Source organism: Falco cherrug, chromosome 9 (genome assembly GCF_023634085.1).
Source record: "Falco cherrug isolate bFalChe1 chromosome 9, bFalChe1.pri, whole genome shotgun sequence".
NCBI classification, from domain to species: Eukaryota; Metazoa; Chordata; class Aves; order Falconiformes; family Falconidae; genus Falco; species Falco cherrug.
Window position 1 is genome coordinate 44,328,977 of NC_073705.1, and position 21,902 is coordinate 44,350,878.

At 38.6% G+C, this 21,902-nt stretch overlaps 1 protein-coding gene across 4 annotated transcripts in view; it reads left to right on the top strand.

Annotated features, from left to right (window-relative positions):
* BMPR1A (bone morphogenetic protein receptor type 1A) overlaps positions 1 to 21,902 on the top strand; it is an 87,118-nt gene that overhangs the window by 22,960 nt on the left and 42,256 nt on the right. For 2 of the 4 annotated variants that reach the window (XM_055721484.1, XM_027817189.2), the window contains exon 2: positions 17,738 to 17,859. The exons of 1 other annotated variant lie outside the window; for it this stretch is intronic. The gene's annotated coding sequence lies outside the window, so the exon portion shown is untranslated. Of the gene's footprint in view, positions 1 to 1,816; positions 1,980 to 17,737; positions 17,860 to 21,902 lie in introns of all 4 variants that reach the window. One more of the 4 variants, XM_055721485.1, reaches the window with a different exon arrangement.

Below are 21,902 nucleotides of genomic sequence, written 5' to 3' on the forward strand. Positions count from 1 at the left end.
TATAAGCATTTAGTATCTTTCTTGGCTTTTATTTAAATATGTGCATTTGATGTTTTCCTTTTTTGTTAACATTTTTTAATTGAAATTTATTGCAGCATCAACAAGAAATAGAATAGGTCTGTGAACTGGAAAGCTTTCTGAAATATGACTGTAGTTTTATCAAAGAAAACTTGAAAATGTCAGGCAAATACAACTGGTTTTCATTAGGTGGGGTTTGGGTTTTTTGGGTGTTTTTTTGTTATATTTTCCTCTTGGGTTAACTTGGGCTTTCAAAACCTGTCCATTTCCTTGGAATTTTGGACTTTCTTCCTTGTCTTTTGTTTTTCTTTTTGTGTGTGTGTGTGTATCACTTTAATTTGAATGATCAATTTAAGTGTCATTGCTGTCAGAAAGTAGAGATGCTCTCGCAAAGGATTAGCAAATGAAAGAAGTGAAAATTGTTCCTCCCCTGATACACTGTTTGTAACAGCTGTATTTGAAAATTTTCTCATACAAAAAGAGGCTTTTTTGATTATTTCTTAGTAGCACTTAAACTGAATAGCATCAGAGGAAGCCCTTTTAAGGAGGATAAAATAAAAGACACTAAAATAAATGTAATAAAGATAAGACCAGATTATAGGCAACTTCCCAGTATAATTGTTGGGCGATGTTCCTTAGTACTGCAGTAGCAGAATTCGTTATTTCAGTAGTTCCTAGATCTTCTGTAAACTATTTTAATTTCACTGTTGCTGACAGTGGCTTGGAAAGCTCTTTATCTGCTGTTCGGTGGTAGCTGTGTATCCTGGTGGTGCTGCATAATGGGCATTTTACACAATTACTAGCATGAAACATAACATCAGAACAGTCTAAAGCATTCAGTGTTGTATCCTGTCACGCTTTCAAGCAAAAAGAAGCCCTTGTAGCTCATCAAAATACATCTAACTTTAAGATCCAAAGTTAGAGGTTAAGCTGTGAAAATGTCTAATATTCACAACCACATGAGAGAAGGAGCAGTTGACTAAAGAGTGGAAGAATTGTAAAAGTCTAAAAATAATTTTAAAAAATAATCTAGGTGCTGAAAGACCTGTAGGAAAATAATGTACTATTACTGTGCAATAATGGAAAAGTTGTTTGTCATTACTTCATGTACAGTAGACAGTTTGCCTTTTCAGATGGTGCTGTATGGAGCCGGTACACCTAAAGCAGCATGGCAGGGCTGAGGAGGTTTGGGCCAAGTACTTCCCTTCTTGTATGGCTAGGTTGAATTCTGGAGTATTTTAACTTCTGTCTGCAGAGGAACAGTAGTTAAAACAAAGGTGCTTTCTCTCCACATCTTTACCTCTTTTTCATTATCCTAAACAAGTCTCCCTCATTTTCATCCCCTTCAAAGTATAAATATTTTCAGTTATTTAGTTAAGACACCTTCCTATACAGATTGCTGATAACTTTTCTTTGTTACAACCTTTGAAGGTGATGGAGGGTGAAATTTTGTTGTTCTTTATCCTATTGATACACCTTTGAAAGTCTCATCTATCAGCTCGGCACAGATGGGTATCTTGCTTCATCATCCTACCACTGTTTTTCCTGGATTTGGCATAACATATTCTGTATCTTTAAGAGCATCTTGATCATGCAGTTTTCAAATTATCAGGTGTCTTACCCCCCAACCCCCCGGAGGCAGGTAATAGTGTTCTGAAGCTGCTTTTCAATATGTCAAGTCTAGGATCAAGTTACAAGTAGTGCGATAAGAGTTATGTACCTGAACTGCTGCTATTTTTCAGTATCTAAGAATGTTCCTCTTGAGATAACTTACAAATATCTTGCTACTTTTAACAAGGAGGAACTACGAGGAGGTCTCAGCTTATTTAACAAGAGGAAACACCCACCACAACCAGCCAAGAAGAGCCCACCTCCCTCAAACCATTCTGCTGGTCTGTGCATGGAAGAACTGACATCATCATCATACAAACTGCAACGCGTTAGCTTCTGTTGACAAAGAGGTAAACCTTACCCCTAAGTGAGCATGTAGACAAGGAAAGGCCAGAAAGCTCTTTATTCATCAGAAGAATTGGTGAATGTTTGAATCTTTTAAGCTTTTTAAGTGTATCTTAAAGAATAGGAATTGGGGGATGGCCCGTTCTCCTTCCCAAGTTCACTCAGGAAACAGCCTGAGACCATTTTACACCTTTGCAAGTCTTGGCAAAAGCTACCAGTCTTGTTCAAGGATATTATTAGGAGGTTTTGGTTTGGGTCACGCATGTCTGTATCCCACGTCATCATTGTTTTCTCTTTACGTTCCCCACTCCCTTCTCTGGTTTAGGAAAGGCCAAGATCATGTAATCTGATCTACATGGGATTTTGGTGGTTTGACAGTCTAAAGCTCATTTAATCAGATCACTGGATTATCATGTACCATTCTGGTTTATTAGAGATAAGCATCCTGTATCTTAAAGAACTTGAGAGTTTCTGGGTCTCACCTGACTTCCAGACATACATGCACAAGTGAAATAGATTACAGCATCTTGAGATCACCCTTTCCTGGGTTTCCTGTAACATCAAACTTTTTTTTTTTTTTTTTTTTTTTTGTTCTTACCCCAGATATTCTTTTTCTTTCTTAATAAGGACGAGTTGCATTATGGAGATGCTTATGTTATACTAATAGCAGGCATCTGCTTTAGTGACTGCCAGAATATGATTGCATGCTGCTTTGATCAAGATTTAGTTGCATTGCTTAGATCTTTCAAGTTCTGTTTTCTTTTTAAATATAAAGAGCTGTAAGCTTGTTATGGAACTGTTGTGTGGTTCTGTTTAAATATACTCAAATATTTGTTCTATTTTAGTTTTGAGAACATACTAATATGAGAAGGAATGTGCAAGAGTACTGCTTCTATTCAGCAGAACTTCGGTTTAAACCTGCTCATTTATTTCTGCTCACTTTAGTAACTTTTATTGTTTTATCTTGTGACTCTTCTAGAGCCAACAGAACCAGGTCAGACTTTCTAATTTTCCTCATGTGCTTGAAAGCTGTTTCCTGACTTGCAGTCATGTATACTTCAATAAATCACTTGAAGTAAATGCAGGAACATATCTGGGGTACATACTTTCTTTTGCACAGTGTTCCACTGTTAATACAATCGCAAGAAAAGTAACCGGGTTTTGAACCTGGGTTGAATTGTCAGGGCTGATAGTTAGAAAGGCTCTGTACTTCCATGGGGCAATGTGAAAGGCACTCCTATAAATGGAGCCTGCTGCTGCATTGCGACGTAATTCTGTGTCAATTTTTGTCATTTTCAAAGCTACTTATAAAAATGTGGAAGGTTGTTTCATCCTTCCTAATGTTCAGTGGTTTATAAGGAAGGGTACGTATATAAGTTCTTTCACATTTAAAAACATTGGAATGTTGAATTTGTTCCTTCTTGGCTTTGTAAGACATGTAATTTTTTACTTTGTAAACCTGTAACCTGTACATTTTTCCTGCAGTTGTTTGTTCCAGCAATTGCTTTTCAGATTTGAACAGGCAAAAGTGGTCATGATAGTGTGTATATGTATCTTCCTTTTATAATCTTCTCTAATTATATGGTATACATATGGGAGCTTTAACTGATATGCCTTGCTGTAAAAAGAACACAGAGGCAAAATGTAAATAATCAATGCTTTATACAACACTTCAGGAAAAACTGACTTTTATCTGTTTACTTTCGATTTGCTTCTGGACAGCCTTTCACCTTTCTTCACCTGAATAAGGAAGCTGCTACCCTGAACTGGGATTCTTTTCTATTTTCAATGAATACTCTTGGAAACTATCCAGTGTTGAAATCTATCAGCACTTAGAAGTGTCTGGCATTCTTGTCAAACGGGATTGCTGAATTTCCAGTAAGTTGTTAGAGGGCTGAAATCTGTTTCTGCAAGGAGTAAGGAAATTCAATGGCTTTCTGGTTTGGTGGGGATGATGGTATGCTGAGAAGGCCTATCTGAAGACTGATGCTTCGGTTGCATTGTTGTTATCTATTTAAAGTATGAAAGCTTTCCAAGGAATGCTCCTGTTGGTGAGGTTTGTAAGTCCCATGCAAGTTTGTCACTTGAGCATACACCTTCATGAGGCTGAATTACTTTAGAGCCCCAGAGGTGCTCATCTGCAGTTAGGCCCTTTTCTTGCTGAATCTTTGAGTAGTGCTATGTATAGCCTGTGTTCAGTGTTACAGAAGGTTGGAACACAGAAACGTGAGATAAAATAATCTGACAGCCTTACATGAAAGTCTCTGTTGCCTTCCCCTAAATTTCACAGTATTGATTGCTATTTTATATTTCTATAGTTGCTTAGGAGGAAGAGATAGCTGCTCTGTAAACTAAGGATAGTAAGTAAAATATTTACCTGCACTTTTGCATGTATGATTTTATAAAATGTCATGCATCTAAAGTGTTAAATCAGCTAAGGTTCATATAGAGGTTTAGCATAGCCTATAGAGAAACTACCAATGTTAAACACTTTGCTGGTTCTTTTATTTCGCTTAACCCTGGTCCTTGCTTGACAGTTTAATAGGTTACAGATGATTCTCAGTGTAGAGAGGGACAGAGGTTACCTGTATATTTGAACTCGTTTTTGCATTTTTTCTTAGTTAAAATAAGAATTGTATTCTCCTCTTACTTGGGTAGGAAATGAAATACATAAGGGAACTTGCAAGGATGCTGTTTTCCTTTCCTTAGAATATCCCAGAAAATAATAATGGTGCAGCAATTACTTAGGATAATTAATATTGTAAAGTGTATCTGTAAGAGTTGTTTTAGCTTTTTCATAAATGCTACAGGCTGTGATAGTGTATACATCTGAAATAGCTGTACTTCCATTTTTTTCAAAGTTTTGGTTTTTTTTTTAAAAGTTTAAATATTATTAATTAACAGCAAATGGGACAGCGCTGGAAAGATAAAAGATCTTCCTGTGATGGTCCGTGCTCTGTGCAATGGATCTCTGTCTCCACTAAATCCAAAGTGGTCCCGAAGTGAGGAGCTCTGCTTGGTTAGTCTGAGCAGATGTGTGTGTCATTTTCAGGTTTAAAGAATTCTATTTGAGACTGTTCTCAGTTCGTGGACTTGAGGGCAGAAGGAAACCCACATAAGTGCCTACCCCAGTGTGCTATAAATGCATTTTACTGTAGTATGTCTAGTATGCCTTTAGGAGTCTTCTCGCAATGGAGAATCCAGTGAGTCATGGGTGAATCAGTCTGTAATTGATAACTCTTTAAAGTGTATTTCCTGTTTGAATTAAGATGAGATTCAAATGTCAGCTGCTGGCTCTTGTGCCTTCACTAAATAGAAAAAGCTGCTAGTGTCAGGGTTTTGGTTTTTTTCCTTTTTTTTGTTAGAAGTTACATTAAAGTGAACATGTCAAGTATCTTAAGTTTCTTGCAGCAGGGCAAGCTTTCCAGAACTAAAATAAACATGAAATTTACAAAAAAAAATATTGAACAATACATCTATCACAAATGTACGTATTTCCCTGGTGGTGTATCTCAGTGTTGTTGGAAAAGCTTATATGTTATTCTAATGTGAAGTCTAACCTACTTTCTGTACCTTCCAAGAACAAAATGACTTCTCGTTTTGAGTGTATTTTGCTATAAAGCTTGTATTAAAATGTATGGTCATATTTCAGGAGTCTTCTCCCCCAAGTATGCTTAATTGGCTAAAAACGAATTTATTTCTGTTTTCTCCCTTTTGCCCCTTCCTTCATGAGCCTTGTGCTCATCTCTGTTAAGTAACATGTCTTCAGCAAGTACAGCAGAGAATAATCACTTGTATTCATCAAGTCTATCTTGAATCACCCTGTTCATCCACAATTTCTAGGGTGATGCTTTAACTTCTATATTAGTATATTAAAATGTGTCTGAAGGAAGGTGCCTGTCAGTTAAGTTTGTTAGTGTACATCAGCACTGCCAGAGTGTTTAAAGTCATGTGCAGAATACCAAGTGTGTCGGAATTTTTAGCAGGCTTAAGCAGATGACAACGGTGTGTTTTAGCTCTGGTGGTTAGCACACCTCTGGTGCCTGTAGAGCTTTGCTTACAAAAACTTCTTCCTGGCTAAAGAAACTATGCAGTTAATTTAGCCATTCTTTTTAAAGTCTTTTTTTTCCAGGATACAGCCCATCTTTTACAGTGTTTGTTCTGAGAAGGTGGGTTTTGCTATATAAAATGGACCTGTTCCTGGGCCGTTAACCAGTAGACATGCGTATTGTTCTCTGTGAGTGGTGCGCCACCAGTATATGCCACAATTTAAAATAATAATTAAAAAAAAAAAAAAGGCTTAGTTTCTTTCAGGTCCTTCATAAGGGCACCAGCAGCCCTGTGCATTTGTAGCAGAGAATTAGAGATGAGATGAACTGGAATTCTTTACCATTACTTTTAATATATAAATTGGTAGTAAATATAGGAGGCCAGAATGGATATGTAGGTAACAATACATCATGTCAAAGAACTTGGTGCTGAATTTCCCTGCCCTGTGTGTGTCTGTGCCCTTCAGGCCTTTTCTGTATGTAGAATTTTTTTCACTAATTTTTCGTTAGACATCTTAGGTTGAGTTGAAAGGGCCCATGATCTGGTGGCCAAAGAACTAAAGCAGTATAACATTCCAGTGTTCTGGATGTATAATTGTTAGGTTTAAAGCCAAAATGGCTGAGGACTTTTGAGCAGCTTAGTTTCTAAATTGAATGACCTGTGTGTGTTACTTCCCATATGATGCAGCATTGCCTTACTCTAACCTGTTCACCTCAGCTGAAGCAGAAGTTGAGGCTGTGGTGGCCTGAGTTCAGACTTGCAAACTGAGTTCTATATCATAATGCAGGTGGTAATGATGGAAAATTTTTATGGTCGTATTTTTTAAGATACTAATGAGTAAATGGGTACTTTAGCAGTATCTGGTTTGTTTTTATTACATTGGATTTTTCTTCTAATATTTCTAATTTATTTTTTTTTAAATAACAATGTTTGAAGTAATTTCAGGGACCAGGTATACAGGAATAATTCCCTAGTACAAGACTTCCATACTGGTACAAGATACCATAATTATATCTTTATTTTGAGTTGTTGTAAATATTTTTTGTAATGTGTAACTTCTTCTACGCAAACAAAAAGACTACTTCTGTTTTCAGGGGGTGGAAATAATAGCTGACTGAATAATAAATTTGTCTTACTGTATCAGGGAAGAGTACTACCTTGGTTTTTTAAACAGCTGAGTGAAAGTTCAGTCCACTTGAGATCAGATAAAATCAAATGCTACCAAGGTAATTTCATATGGTGTTCTGGATTATAAAGCACTCTTTCACTTTTCCTGACATATTGAAGGGGTTTTTTGGTACAATGAAATTACAAAAAAAAACGGTAAAACATTTAGTTCTGTTGTCTGCCAAAGAATTACAGTTGTTTCTGTAACATCACTTAATTGCGGAAAGCCAGAACATTCCTTTAGTGGAACATTGTTCATTAGAAGAATATCGGGTTATGACTTTCTGAAGTTAGATCCAAAAGCATCTAATGTATCGACTACAGAAATACCTAAACTTTAGATGCTACACTTGGACTAAGGGAATTCTCAAGCTGACTAGAATAATTTGAAATATTTTTAAATGCCTTTCTTTTTGTTACACAGTATTGTATAGTTAGTGACTTCTAGAGAGCAAGAGACTGGATGTCATGTCTTTTATCTTTAGCTAAAAGCTGTTGCCAGCAAAAGGCTCCTGTGCTTGCTTGTTTCCTCTAAAGACTTTTTTTTTTTGGGGGGGGGAGTTCGGTTATTCTCCAAACGTCCTATCACTATTTCACAGAAATGAGGTTGTATTCTGGGGAATATAGATGGGCCTACTGGGAACCAAACTTTATATATTTATATATCCTTATATAGATGATTGTCAACAGCTGGAATCTCCAAAGGATGGATGGATCTTTTGCAGCATTCTAAGCCACCCCATCTTCCTATTTGAGCATCCTTGTAGTCAGTTTTTCCCAAAGCAGTATTGATAAGTCGTAGCCGGTCTGAAGGAAAACACTTTGCAACATGTTTTAATAAATTTAGTGTTGATTAAAGAATGACTAATGAGTTACTGAAAATAAACTATGCATTGTGGTTTTTTTAATCACCAGGGGTTATATCAATAGAAGCCTACATTTAGGGGTTTGTGTATAAATCTGAATGGTCTTCTGTATGTTCCTGATATGATACACACTGCATGAATTAAATCTAAATGTGCTTCCCTTGCATTTATAGCTGCTGCCAATTTTAAGATTTAATGACAGTTGACTGATCCTTTCATTTTACTTTACAATGGTGTAAACAAATGCAAATTTTAAGGTTTATATGTTTTAGCAGAACTTAAACCAGATTTTATTGAGCGAGGCAAGAATTCTGTGCTTTTGTGCCTCTAATGCTGATAGAATTTTGGTTTCACTACAGGCCATTTAATAGAATATGTGCATTTTTACAGCTCCAGGGGAAAAAAAATAAATGTTCAGCTCTGTCCCTGTGCCAGCTGCTGAGTTCTGGACCTTAAGGTTTCCATATTCTTTTAAAATAGTTCTCATTGCTGACAACTAAAATGCATGGTGACCGACCTTCAACAGTCTGTCAGACCCAATAGGGGAAAGCATTTATGCTTTGAATGTTCTGTTGTGACAGACCAAGTTACAACAGAGACGTAGGTGTTTATTTTGCTTTTGGGGAGGAACACTTTTGAGCTAATAAAGAAGTGGTTTTATGATTTTTAGAAGGACATTAATTGTAAGGACTCTTAGTACTAAAGCTGCCCAAACGGCCAAAATTGTCTAGGTGTGTTTGTATTCTCATATCTGAATGAAAAAGTAATTTTCTGAGCTCCAGCATATGTTGTGTTTGTTCCCCCAGGATGGTTGTTTTACTCTTTTGAATGTTAGTGTAGTCCACGTTGTCTTCTGCAAGAAAACTTAAGTTACCTGATAAGTCTGCTCATGGTGAAGGCCTTTAACCTTTTGGGGAGGAGGGATGTGTCTAAGGTGTCTCCTGATTTCCTTAAAGATGCTGTCATGCTTCCATGTGTTCAGAGCTGTTGAGATGATGGCTCTGACTTAGTGGTTTGCTGAAGGCAGTGATCTCCTTGGAAAGGTTTTCTCATTCCCAGCTATGTGTTCCTGTCACCTCCGTACCTTGTCAGAAGTTACCAACCCCACAAGCTGTGTTTAGTATGATTCAGCTTGGCTATGTGTATTGGGTTTGCAAGGCAGAGTTTTGGTAGCCAGTGGGGCTACAAGGGTGGCTTCTGTGAGAAGATGATGGAGCCAGTGCCAGCTGGCTGCAGGACGGACCCGCTGCTGGCCAAGGCCAAGCTGATCAGCAACAGCGCAGTGCCTCTGGGATAACATACATGTAAGAAGGGAAAAAATCTGTGCAACAGCAACTTCCGCTGGAGAGAGGAGTGAGACTGTGTGAGAGCAGCCGCCCTGCAGCCCCAGGTCACGCAGGAGGGGCTCCAGGCACCGGGGCAGAGGTTCCCCCGCAGCCCGCGGTGCAGCCCACGGTGAGGCAGGCTGTGCCCTCAGCCCGTGGGGGTCCATGGAGGAGCAGATCCCCACCTGCAGCCCGGGAGGGTCCCACACCAGAGCAGGTGGGTGCCCGCAGGAGGCTGTGACCCCGTGGGGACCCTGGCTGGGGCAGCGTGTGCAGAACTGCAGCCCATGGGAAGGACTCTAGATTGGAGAGGTTTGTGGAGAGCTGTCTCCCACGGGAGGGACCCCACGCTGTAGCAGGGCAGGGCGAGGACACCACCCCCACCCCCCACCCCCCAGTTCCTGTCCCCTTGCACTGCTGGCAGGGAGGAGGTAGAGAAATTGGGAGTGATGTTGAGCCCAGGAAGAAGGGAGGGGTGGGGGGGAAGGTTTTTTAAGATTTAGTTATTTTCTCATTATCCTACTCTGTTTTGAATGGTAATAAAACAATTTTTCCCAAAGTAAAATCTGTTTTGCCTGTGACAGTAATGGTTGGGTGATCTCCCTGTCCTTATCTCAACCCCTGGACCTTTTGTTATGTTTTCTCTCCCCTGATCAGCTGAGGAGCTGCTTTGCTGGGTACCTGGCATCCAACCCATGGCAGTATGGTTCAATTTAAAAACCAGAGAAACCAAACATTAATCCTACACATGCATTCGGAGGTGTAAGGCAATGTGATAGGACATTAGTGCAGTTTTGGAATCTTGTTTGCTCTGTAGAACTTTCATAGTACCTGTGACCATGGGACTTTAAAGTTGTGGCAGAACATTTTTTTAATCTTTTTTTTTTTTTCCCAAAATCAAAGAGTTCCTGAAAATGTTTCTCACTCTTTGAATTACTCTGTAAAAAGACAAATTGAAGAAATACTTGACCTTTTGCAGGAATTTTAGGGGGAGGAAGAAGAGGATTGCCTATTAGAATGTGGTCTAATATGTCCTGTGGGACAGGCAGGAGCTAGGTTTCCTTGGCTCTTTTGTCAGAGAGAAATTGAAGTCTGGGCAACATTCCCAGGATCAGTATTACGATAAGAATGCGCACATCTGGGTCTGTGTGCCAAATGATCAGATTTTATTGTTGCTTCCATCCACGCAAGGCAGCCTATTAGCCAGGTGGCGAGTAGAGTCTAGCGAGGGTCTGATGCATACTGTGAAATTTGGCTATGAAATTTGCCTGATGGCTAAATAGCATGGAGCCTAGGTATTTTTTGATAAATTTTTCAACCTCGGGAAGGCTTGTGAAATCAGTCCATGGTATCACAGCTAGCCTTATGTTTCCAGGAATGTCAGAAGCAGCAGAAGACTCTTAATAGGGGGGCCAGTCTGTCTTCAGTATCCTGAGAGGAATTTCAGATTGCAAATGGAGGAGCTTTGACTTGGGTACCTACAACACTGAGGTAAACCAGCTGAGTTTTAGATCTATCTTGGAAAGCAGAAGTACTTTTTAGAGAACTGTTTTGGATACTTGGAGAGCTGTGGTGTATGATGAAAGAAGGAGCTGGACAGCAAAGGCTTTAGCCCAGTTGTTTTTTGACAAAGCTTGGCAAGTCAGATTCTGACTTGACCTCTCCACGCTGAATGAACTGTTTGGCTTTGATGCATCACCAGTGCTGCAGGATGATGGGATTGCCTTTGAGGGTGGCCTACTATATAACTGTTTTTGTTTTAACAACGAGCTATTGTCAGATTCCTTTTAGCCCCAAAGTATGGAGCGTCAGCTGATTTTTCAGCTTCTACTGGCTCACTTTGCAAAGAACCTGTAAGAATACAGAGACGAATACTGCAGCTTCGCTGGGAGCACGGAGCCTGCTCTCACAGCACAGCAGGCTGTGGAGTCCTTCAGATGACTCCAGATGATGTAGCTAGGTATGCCAAAATAAAATATTAAAGGTATCCTCTAAGAAATCGGGAGGTTTAAACTCTTTCTACTATAGGCAATTCTATCTGCCAAGACAAAGTGAAAGCCTGGTGGAATTTTCTGGCCCTACTGCTGGGGCAGACTTTCATTATGGAGTCTAAGAAGGTCTATGTCTGGATTCACATGGCCCCACTAATTAATTCCTTGTGTCACTAGATGCTGTGGAGAGTATGGTGCGTTGTGATTTATGCAGGTTCATGTCATTCTGGAAGATGCATCCAGTCTTGTCTGTCGGGTACTGCATCGTCCTGCCTTACTTGAGAATTTATTTGTATTCTAATACTTCTAGATATGCCTTGGGGCAATGATTTATCAGGAGCTTGGTTGTGTAGAAGACTTTGTGTTATATATCTCAGTGCAGAACTCAAGGTGATGAAAGAAACATGTAACAAGGGCAGGGAGAGTGCCTGACCGTTTAAGTAGTGTGTCGGTCCTTCAGATATTGCCCATTCAGGGTGTCTTCTGTCTGTGTGAGCTTGCATGGTTGTAAGGCCTCAGAAGAAAAAGGTCAGGTTGCTCTAGGGTACAGATTCTTTCCTCATGTGTAAAGAGACCAAATGATGTGACATGCAGAGTCCTCTGATACCTCCTGAGCAGACAAGTTCTTTAAGGACCTGGAAGAACCACTGTCTCTTCTGGAAAAAAATTATGTCAATGTGTTAGGCCTAGTCCATTGATTTAACTTATGTCTAATAATGTTCATGAAATAAATAAAAATTGAAAGTTGCATGCCTCTGATAGAGAAGAAATTTTTCCTAAAAAGAGGAAGACTTGCCTTAAAGAAAAGCAGTTGCATGTATATATATTTATTATTTTTTATTATTATTGTACGGATTTGTCCTGTATTTTCTGCCACAGTAGAAATGAATCATCAATCAAGAGATTTTGCATTAATGGCAGTGGCGGTTGTTCTACCTGTCTGCACAAACAACTGGCCAGGTTAGATAAGTACTTAAATTGACCAGTTGGTGTTTTAAGTCTGTATTATTTATATGTGGTATCTTGGTTTCATCAAAGTATTCCAAGGTAGTATTTCTGAAGTTCTGTAAACCTTCCCACAAATGAATACAAGTTTTTTCTGCCATAAAGGTTCCATGCAGTAATCGATAAAGAAAACAAAATCTAGGCTTTCCAAGGGCAACCTGGAAGTGCTGGAAAGATAAGAGGTATCCTGAACTAAGTTGAGAGTTTTGACCAAATATATAGAAAGGCCAAACCACTGTAATACAGATGTGAGGAACGGTATGACATGAAGTGCTGGAATATTGTGTTACTCCTTGCATTTTTAATACCTTGCAAGAATAACTTGGTGATTGTTTATTAAAACTCAAGGGAATGCAGACATAAAAATAATGTTAAAAAATAGTTTTCATGGAGGTGTATTTTTACTTTTGAACTATTCTGAGCTAGTTTGCCGCAAGGATTGGATAAATGTGCTTGAACCATATTTCAGGCTCTTCTTTCCCATCTTGCTACCTGGAAAACTTGGTGTCCAGAGGCTGGAAAATGATATTGTTTGTTCAGCCAATGAATTTTATTTCTTGTAAGAGTCCCATTGAATTTGGAAGGGCTGTTTGTTCAGTAAGATGTTCTTGCTCATATACCTACTGTTCTACAGACAAGACTGAAATGTACTGCAGGTGGTATGATGTTTCCTTTTCCCAGCATGATAAGGGGTTTTTCTCACGTGTAGATTTGTTGAAAAGATTTTCCTCAAGAAATTCATATCCTTGGACATGAATTTTGAAGTAGGATTTGGAAATTTGGTATGGCTGCTTTCCCTTTAAAATTCCACTCAAATTTCACAGGTATAGTAGACTTCTAAAAGCAGTATAGTCACTATTTTGCAAACTTTTTCTAGCTTACAGCAACTCTAGATAAATTTTCTAGTGGTAGTCGTGAGACTGTTAGTTCGAGCATCTTCTAGACTGTTATCAGGACCTGCAATGTATTTTCTTTGTGCATAGATTTCTAACAAAAAACTTTGTTTAGGACTATAGTTTGCCTGAAAATTAATAATTCTGGTTCTGAAACCTCTCCCGTCTATGGTTAACAGAGCCTTCAGCTGGCCGGGAACTCTTGACACTGCATAGAGGGACAGGTGGCTAGCATCACCTGCTGTTCTCCTCCACTTTGCTCCCACCCCAAATCTCAGATGCAGGAGGTTATTTGCCCTGTTTTTTTTCTGATCTGTTGGTACAGTATCACCCTAGCCCATGTCTGTGACATGATCTGAATTTACAGAAACTTTAAAACAAGTTCCGTTTCATGAATCGGGTTAATGGTATAATTAGCTGAACAGCTAACCCTGCAGAAGTGAGGCACTGGTGGCTGAAGGAAGTAAAACAGCAGGAAAGACGTAACTGGAAGCTGGAGTGAATGGAGAACTATTTAACCCATAGTCTGTACCAACGAATCCTTGTATGATCATGTACTTAATTGCAATTAAATTACTTTAACTGTTATGTTACTCTAATTAAAGTTACTTTTCCAAGGCTATGTTCCGTAAATACATACAATTTTGCATTTAAAATGCACACCTGAGCTAGAGTTGTCTAATAGCACAAAGATTTGCCATTGGCACCCTTCTGTTTTGAAAAGCTGTGGTAAGTCAATTTTCATTTAAATGTGCAGCCCTCCTGAGCATTCTGTCTTCTTGCAATTGCAGATTTCCTGCATGCCAACCTTTCCTGTCTGGTTCTGGGGTAAAAAGCTGCTGTGCTTATTCAGCTATAGATCGGTGGGGGTACTGGATGTTTATAGCTACATCAGGAATACCCTTCATCTACCTCTGGTGTCTTACTCTGCTGTGAAATTTCTAATTCATACTGAAGGTGTGAAAGTTCCATATCGCACCCACCCCACCCCTCCAATTTTCTCAGATTTTGGCATATTTCCCCAACTGTAACAAGTAGCAAGAAGAGGGAATCTAAAATCAATAAAGTCATTCAGCTGAAAACTGGTGAGGCAACTGGGGCAAAGGGGGAATGAATTGGAGGAACAGAGTGCAGGGAGAGTCAAGTGCCAGGGAAGTTTTTAGTGTCAAAAGAAGAGACAGGTGAGGGAGTGAGTTGGATGTGGTCCTGGAGCTGGAGGAACTGGAGCTATAGAAGGGAAGCAGGATCTAGAGATGTGGGAAGACAAGAAAAAGGAATCCACAGCCTGAGTACAGTTTCTTCTTCAAGGTAAGTCAGTCTGACTTGAGCTTTGCCACTCTGAGACCCTCCTGTCTGTCCTGCTCTTGGCTGTTGGTTCCTGCCCTCTGCCCTGTGCTAGTGGGGTAGCTCTTCCCTCCCCACATGCACACAGAATGAGGTTTAAATCGGCTCAGCTTAGATATTCTGACTGTTCCCTGGGACTTGCCAATGGCCGAAAATTTACAGTCCTCTGGGTTAGCTATTTAATTTGTGTATTCATGTAATTCAGATTTTTCTTTTCCCAGTTTGGGTGCTGGTATTTCTGAGTTATTAGTATATGAAGATTCCAGATTTTGTCAGAACACTTGGAAAAATTTCCGGATAAATCTGGATTTAATGTGTAACTAGTGACCAGCACTGTGAGGCTCTGTACATTTGAATTTGTTTGTGCTTCTTGTGGTCATTGTAGTAGACCAGGTTCTATTAAATTGAATAATTTATTCATTAACTTTATTATTTTGTCCTTGATAGCACTTCTCTGGAATATGCCATCAAGAATGGCACTAAATATTTTGAAAAAGTAATCCATTAATAATTAAGCATTTTGGATAACTGTATAAAATAAATATTTAAGTCAATTGATTTTTATAAAATTAGGTATGTTTTTAAGTAGCATCTCATGCCGATGAAGAAATGGAAGAAATAGTAACACAGTTAGGTCACTCACATAAATTAATAATTATCTTTAACTTCAGTCCTATCTCTGACGAGAGATTTTGCAGTTCCCCTTTTAAAAAAAGGAGAGATGAATTTGGAACTGACACAAAAATTCAGTAAGGTCATGAAAGAGGCTGTGTCCACCTTACCAAGCACTGTGGTGTAATAGGATCAGATCTGTCAGGTGCTGAGAACCTGGCATCCATGCTGTACAGGTGGTGAGGGTTTTATTTCAAGCTGGTCCTTGTCTGATTGTGTGGCTGAATTCCTGTTAGTGGTTGGAGCGTGTACAATGTACATCTGAAGCTCATTCTCTGATCTAGTTTTATTCAAAAGAAACGTGGTTCGTGTACTTAGAGACCGCTTTGCAATGTAAAGCAAAGCAAGGAAAATAGGGTTGTTTGGGAGATTGACTTCAAAAGTGTAATCCTGATTTGAATTAAATGCTAAAGTATAGATGTACCTAGAGTCGTGCAGATCAGGAAGTTCACTTAAGTAATTTTGTTTGGTAAGAGAGCTTGGATATCTGATACATGGGAGTGGGATCAGGAAATGCAATGAATGCTTACAGAAATGAACAGTTACTAAGAATTTCATTGATTTGGGAGTTTGAAAAATACCAGGAGGGCATCACTTAAAAAACAAACAAACAATCCAACTAGTATTTTTTGGAAATGTCTTCACCCTTATGAAGCAGCCTCTATAAAGTGGCCTTTGTATAAGTCAGATGCTAAATACAGGGGATTGGAGGTGGTGTAAAAACAGAAAGCACACCAACTATTTGCTGTTTATAGTTGTTTCGTTTGGAGTCCAACAGAAGATGAACTCTAGTTCCTTGGTGTTATAGAGAGGAAGAGATGGATATATTTTTCAGATTCTGTACTTTAAAAAAGCAAAAATAATCTCCACAAATACTTTTGCGTGGCAAGAATGTTTTTTCAGTTTTACCATGGAAGAAATAAGTCAAGTATCAGCCTGTCTGCTCAGTGGAGACAGTTGTCTTTAAGAACTGGTGCTATCTGATATTCAGGATGGTTTTGGGTTACCATTTTACACAAATTTATTATTTATTACCAGGACTATTAAACCTCAGTGTGTGAGGAACAGTGCTTATAAATGGACGTGGAGACAGAAGTATTCTGACCTTGTAATGGTAAAGGTCTTTATGGTGCTTAGAAAGGAAGAGAGAAAGAAAGTGGATGCTGAACCTCTTCCTCTGCTGGAAATCATACAGGCGCATGGTTTATCCATCCCTATTCCCAGTACTGTTAGCCTTGGCATTCAAAAATAAGTCAATACATCTTTATGCGGGGAGACTGGTTGTATGGTTTTTAACAGTGTAACTGGATTGTTGATGTTAAAGCCTGTGTTACTTTCAAGGTTACATTTGTAGTCGTAAGACTGGGACTTCTAAATGAAATTTTTTTGTATGATCTCTTTGAAAGCTTTAGATGATGGAAGCATTCAAAAATTGTGACACTGATAAAATGGGAATAGTTGACACTAAGTGGTGTATGCTCAAGATGGAGTCTAAATAATAAAGGTGATAAGCCCAACCTAGCTATCCACAATGAATTTGAAGACTTCGGGAATCGATACAGGTCAGGCTTGCTCACAATTTGTTTGTGCAGTTAAGAGCCTGTGTTGTGCTTTCCTCTAGTGCTTAGGTGTATGCCAGTTCAAAAACACAAACAAAAATTCAAACTCACCCTATTGCCAGGACTTTTTTCTAAATTCTTGGCTTGCCTTTTCTTCCAGGAGTATTCATGCCTGTGTGCAGCTATTGATTATTTCTCAGTATATTGCGGTTTCTTGTGTCCTGGAACAAATGGGGTGATACCAGTGGATTTTTGTTGTGAAGCTGCAATCTTAAAGATTCTTGGGTGTTTAATTAAAATTGACTGGTGCGTTGTTTTGGGGTTTTTTTTCCATTGGTGTCACCAACAATGTGTCCTTCCTCTTGTCTGCTGACTTTAAAAAAAAAAAAAAAAAAAATTAAAAAAAATTGGAGAAACCTGGTATCTGGAGGCTTGCAAATTGGGCTGGTATAGACCAGGCAAATCCAAGAGTAGTTGGGAGAGATCAGAAAGGCTTATTTTCATAGGAAAGCTAGCTATAGAGACTTTTTTAATACCCTTCCTCCCTGACATCACTGTTGATCTAAGACAAAGCTGTATTTAAACAAAGGATAGAAATCTGGGTTTGTTTTTTTAATCATATGAGTGCATAATGATACAATATAAATAAAATAAATTTCAAATGCTTTTTAATATCAGTATTTTAAAAATATACTGCAACCATGCAAGTATTCGAGATTCAGGACCCTTAAGGAAGAACCTTTTTCTAGCTAGGAGCATCTCATAATAGCAGATGGCTTCCATAATCCCAGATACCAGTATCTGCAATGTGCCATTCACATTATGTACTATGAACTGTCAGTACAGTTTCTCTGGATATCTCTTAAGTCAAATTATCTTCCTGTTTTACAGATTGATAGAAATATGCATTTCCATAATATCACCTTTGAACTAATGAAGTGGAAGTACAGATGAAAACAGTCTGGAGAAAGCTTGAAGTACAGTACAGTTTCATTCAGTTTCCTAATTCTGAGGTAAGGTTAATGCATGCGAAACTGTATTTCAAATATTTCAGGGATAAAAAGCATATGATAAGCAGCTACGATATCTTTCTTATAAATATTTCTGAACCTACTTTTTGTATGCTAGTGAGTCTTTAATACCATACTGGGAACGGCCATTTGATCTACTCTCTGTCCATGTTTCAGTTAAGAAAAAAGAAAAAAACAGCATCAACTACAGAGACATCTGTTGTAGAAAGATACATTAGAAAAAAGTTACCATATCAGGCAAGTTTTATTTGGTACAATCTGTCTGGTCATGGTTATTACTAACGCTTTAATTGAAACAAGGGACTGAAAACATAACCAAGTGACATGCCTGTTGGGCATCTTGTCTTCTGGCCCAGTGTTTGATTGGTACAAAACGCTCTTACCCTTTTTTATTATTATTGCTATTAGTAAAATGTTATGGGGTGTGGTTTTGTCATACCAAGTTCCACTGCCTCGAAATCTTACAGGCATTCCTGTGATTGATTATGAGTGATGGGTGTGTTGGTTCATAGTTTGCTGCTTTTGTGGTGTCTGAGGCTTTTTTTTCCCTTTACGTAACTAAGAGGCTAAGTAGAATAATCCTGAAATGCCAGATTTCTGACATACTTCAGAATTGTTTTCTGCAACATTAGATCTGTTTAAAAAACAGGTCATGAGCAGTGGCCCTCCTACATCGAGCTTCTCACTGTTGGAGTTTGCTTAACTGAAGCTGAGGCAATACCCATATACAGCAGTTTTTAAGCTGCTAGTGCTGTTGGGCCTTCTCACTCTTTCCCATTTGGGTAGAAATGGGGTCTCTGTAACAGGTGGGACAGCTTCAGAGACTACCCTAGCAGGCTTCAACAGTCATCATCTTGCTTGTTGTCAAAGGAAGTTCACATTTCAGATTATGTTACCTTGCTGATTTTGGCCGCTGTTACAAACAGATGTTGAACTCCTTATCAAGAAAACAGAAACTTTACTTAAAAGAGGACTGTCTCTCTCTCACTTCTGGAGATCAGCCAAGGAATCTTAATATGCATTTGCTATTTGTACATTTGACTGACAGAGAGAAGCATGTATTCTCTTTTAGAGGTCAAATTTTAGAGAAACATCTAAGGAAAGATCAGCATTGAATTCAGCTAACTCATATTTTATCTTTAGCGGACTTACTGCTCAAAACCAGGAACTTTCTGCATACCATAAGCAAATTCACAAAGCTATAAAGTTGGAACTCGTGTTGACAAGTGCAAAATTTGTACTCAATCTACAAGCACTTCAGGTGAGGAAGATTGTAATCTTGTCTACATGCTTAATGCAGGTCTGATGGATGTTAGCTTCTTTCACCTTCCTATTTTACTTGGGTTGTTTTATGCCTGCCAAGACAAGAAGACAGGCAAGTACTATTTCTTCTTATTCAATCACATACTCCTGTAAAGATGCTGGATGATTCAAAGGCCAATTGTACTATGCATCTTGCAAACAGAAACAGCTAGCACAGACCTAACATGCTTGTGTACTGCTCAAAAGTAAAGGACTTGGAGTCAAGTGCTGACAGTTACGGACTTTGCACTCTCACAAAACCAAGAACTAATTTCCTCCCTTTTTCTCCCAGAGGAGGGGAGCAGATCATTTCTCTTCCAATGAGACAGATAGTTGAGCAATAAATAACAGGTCCCAAATTGTTTATCAAGAGAGGATTCTGCAGGTGAGGCACTGTTTTGAAAGATCACTCTTTCGTCTGCCAGAAAGAACAATGTCTATTCTTAGGCTTGTAATGACAAGTAAATTTCAGAATTGGGATTAAGTGTTCGGGGAACATGTGCATACTAATAGAAGACTGTGTACTTTAAGAGCTATTTGTACAAGTAAATAGCTTCATTAACCTAGATGGTTTGCCTGGACACTAGAACCACATCAGCCATTTAGAAGAGCAATCGATGTGCTAAAGGGAAAGGATAAACTGTGTTGGTGTAGATTTTGGGATTTTGTAGGATTAAGGAATGGTAGAGTGTAGAGAATGGGTCTTTAAAAAACAGTTTTTTAATCACTCTGTCCTCTGTTCTCAGTGATCCCACTCCCAAACCATTTGCAGCTGGTGCAGTATTTAGAGTAGTGCTGTAAACTTGATTAATGAAAAATCTCACTCCTTTCATGTCAGAGATTTGAAGGAAGGGAAATGCTTGGAGATGCCGTGTATAGGTGAGCTTTCTGAATAAAGAGTACCAGTACATGCTAATTAGTATGTCTTTAAGATACCATCTGTATTTCCCTCTTAAGTGTCTTTCAGATGCTATCCTGAATTGAAATGAACTGAAAAATGGGTGGATGCCTTTCTGTTACACATGGGGAGAGAGAGAAGGGGTTTTTTGCTAATACTTATTATTTTGCTGATAGGCTGGGCAAAAGCTTTCCAGGGTCAAATGGCACAGCATAAGCATATGCAGTTGGGTGAAAACTGGATGCAATGTTATTTTAAGGGAAAACCGAAACAATCTCAACACTACCACCACATACTCCAAACCATCTTCATAGTTAACTTTTTTCCCTTCTCCACTGTCTTTTTAATAGTAATAGTATTAGTAGCAGTTGAGGGAGGTAAGTGGTTTTCTGCTTTCCCTGTATGGAAGTAGCTGATCTGGCAAAATATAAAATGGCAACGCCACAAAATTTCCCTATCTTGACACAGCTTGTCCTGCTTTTACTGAGGATTATGTGCTTGTAAGTCAACAAGCACACAAATGCAAAAAGGGAGCTTATCAGAACCAAACAAGAACAAGTCCTTTTGTTAATAATTTCTGTTCCTATGTATGTTCTACTTCCTGTTTTCATACCTTTATATAATATATATACCTTTATATAATATATATATATTGAATTTCAATAGCAAGGTGACAAAGAAGGAAGGTTACCAAATCCAAAAGAGGGGAAAAACTATAAATAACCAGAGGTGGACAGAGTGCATCGTTCCAGGTGTTGATCAGACATTTTATGTACTTCCTGAGAGAGATCGGTGGTATCGTATTTCAGAGCCTGACTTGCTTTCAGGTGTATTTTTTGAGCCTACTTATGACTTGACACCCACAAAACCCTGTGAAATTGAGTGCTTTAGTTTTAAATGTTTGTTATATGAAAAAGGTGCATTATTTTGTATCTAAAACTGCTGGCTGGTAATTTATCTGTTAGTTCCTAGTTGGTGTACAGGGAGAAATTGTGATTAAATCTCTCTGGTTATGTCTTCCATGTTACAGTTAAGAGTATCGTACATCTCCCTGACAGTTCTCAAGATGGTTTACTTTAATCTTTAATACAGAGTCTCTCCGTAATATGGGTCTTCATTGTACTTTTGCTATTTTTAGTCTATTTTTTTGAGACAGTGTAAACTTTTTTTTGCAACTGTGTGTTTATACAAGTCTTTAGCATTTCTAGTATGATGTAACTGGAGAAATACAGCTTAATATATTACGCCTAATCAGTAGGTCTGTGTATGCTTAATTACCTTCTGCAACTGGTCTCGTGTATCATGTTGTTTCTTCATTTAATATAAAGATTTTGGTTGTATGATTACTTTGGGTTTTTGCAGTATTGAAAACTGGGCTTTGGATGACTTCCTCCCTCACCCTCCATTAAAATATGAAATACTCCCTTAGTTTGACTTGCCTGCAGCAAGGCATCAACTAGGAGGAGATTAAAGACCTCTAATGTACAACTGCTGAACCAGTAATTTTAGTTCACAGTTTAAGAATAACTTCCTACTTTTCAGCTTCTAATGTCTATAGAGTTGTTGTCTTTCTGTTTCCTCCCAAACTGGTGGTAGTAGAACCATAATTTCTCATGTGATGGAGCTTGTACGTTCAGTAGCCAGGAACACATGCCAAGTGCTTCAGATTGAAATCTGCCAGTGACAACATGGTATTTTTTGCAATAGTTTTCTTACTAACCATCAAGACTGTGTAAGAACCCCTCCATTCAGCTAGGAAGCAATTATTCTGTAAGGTTGGGTTAGCTGCCACTGAATTTCCTTGGTGGCAAACGATTTGCTCAGA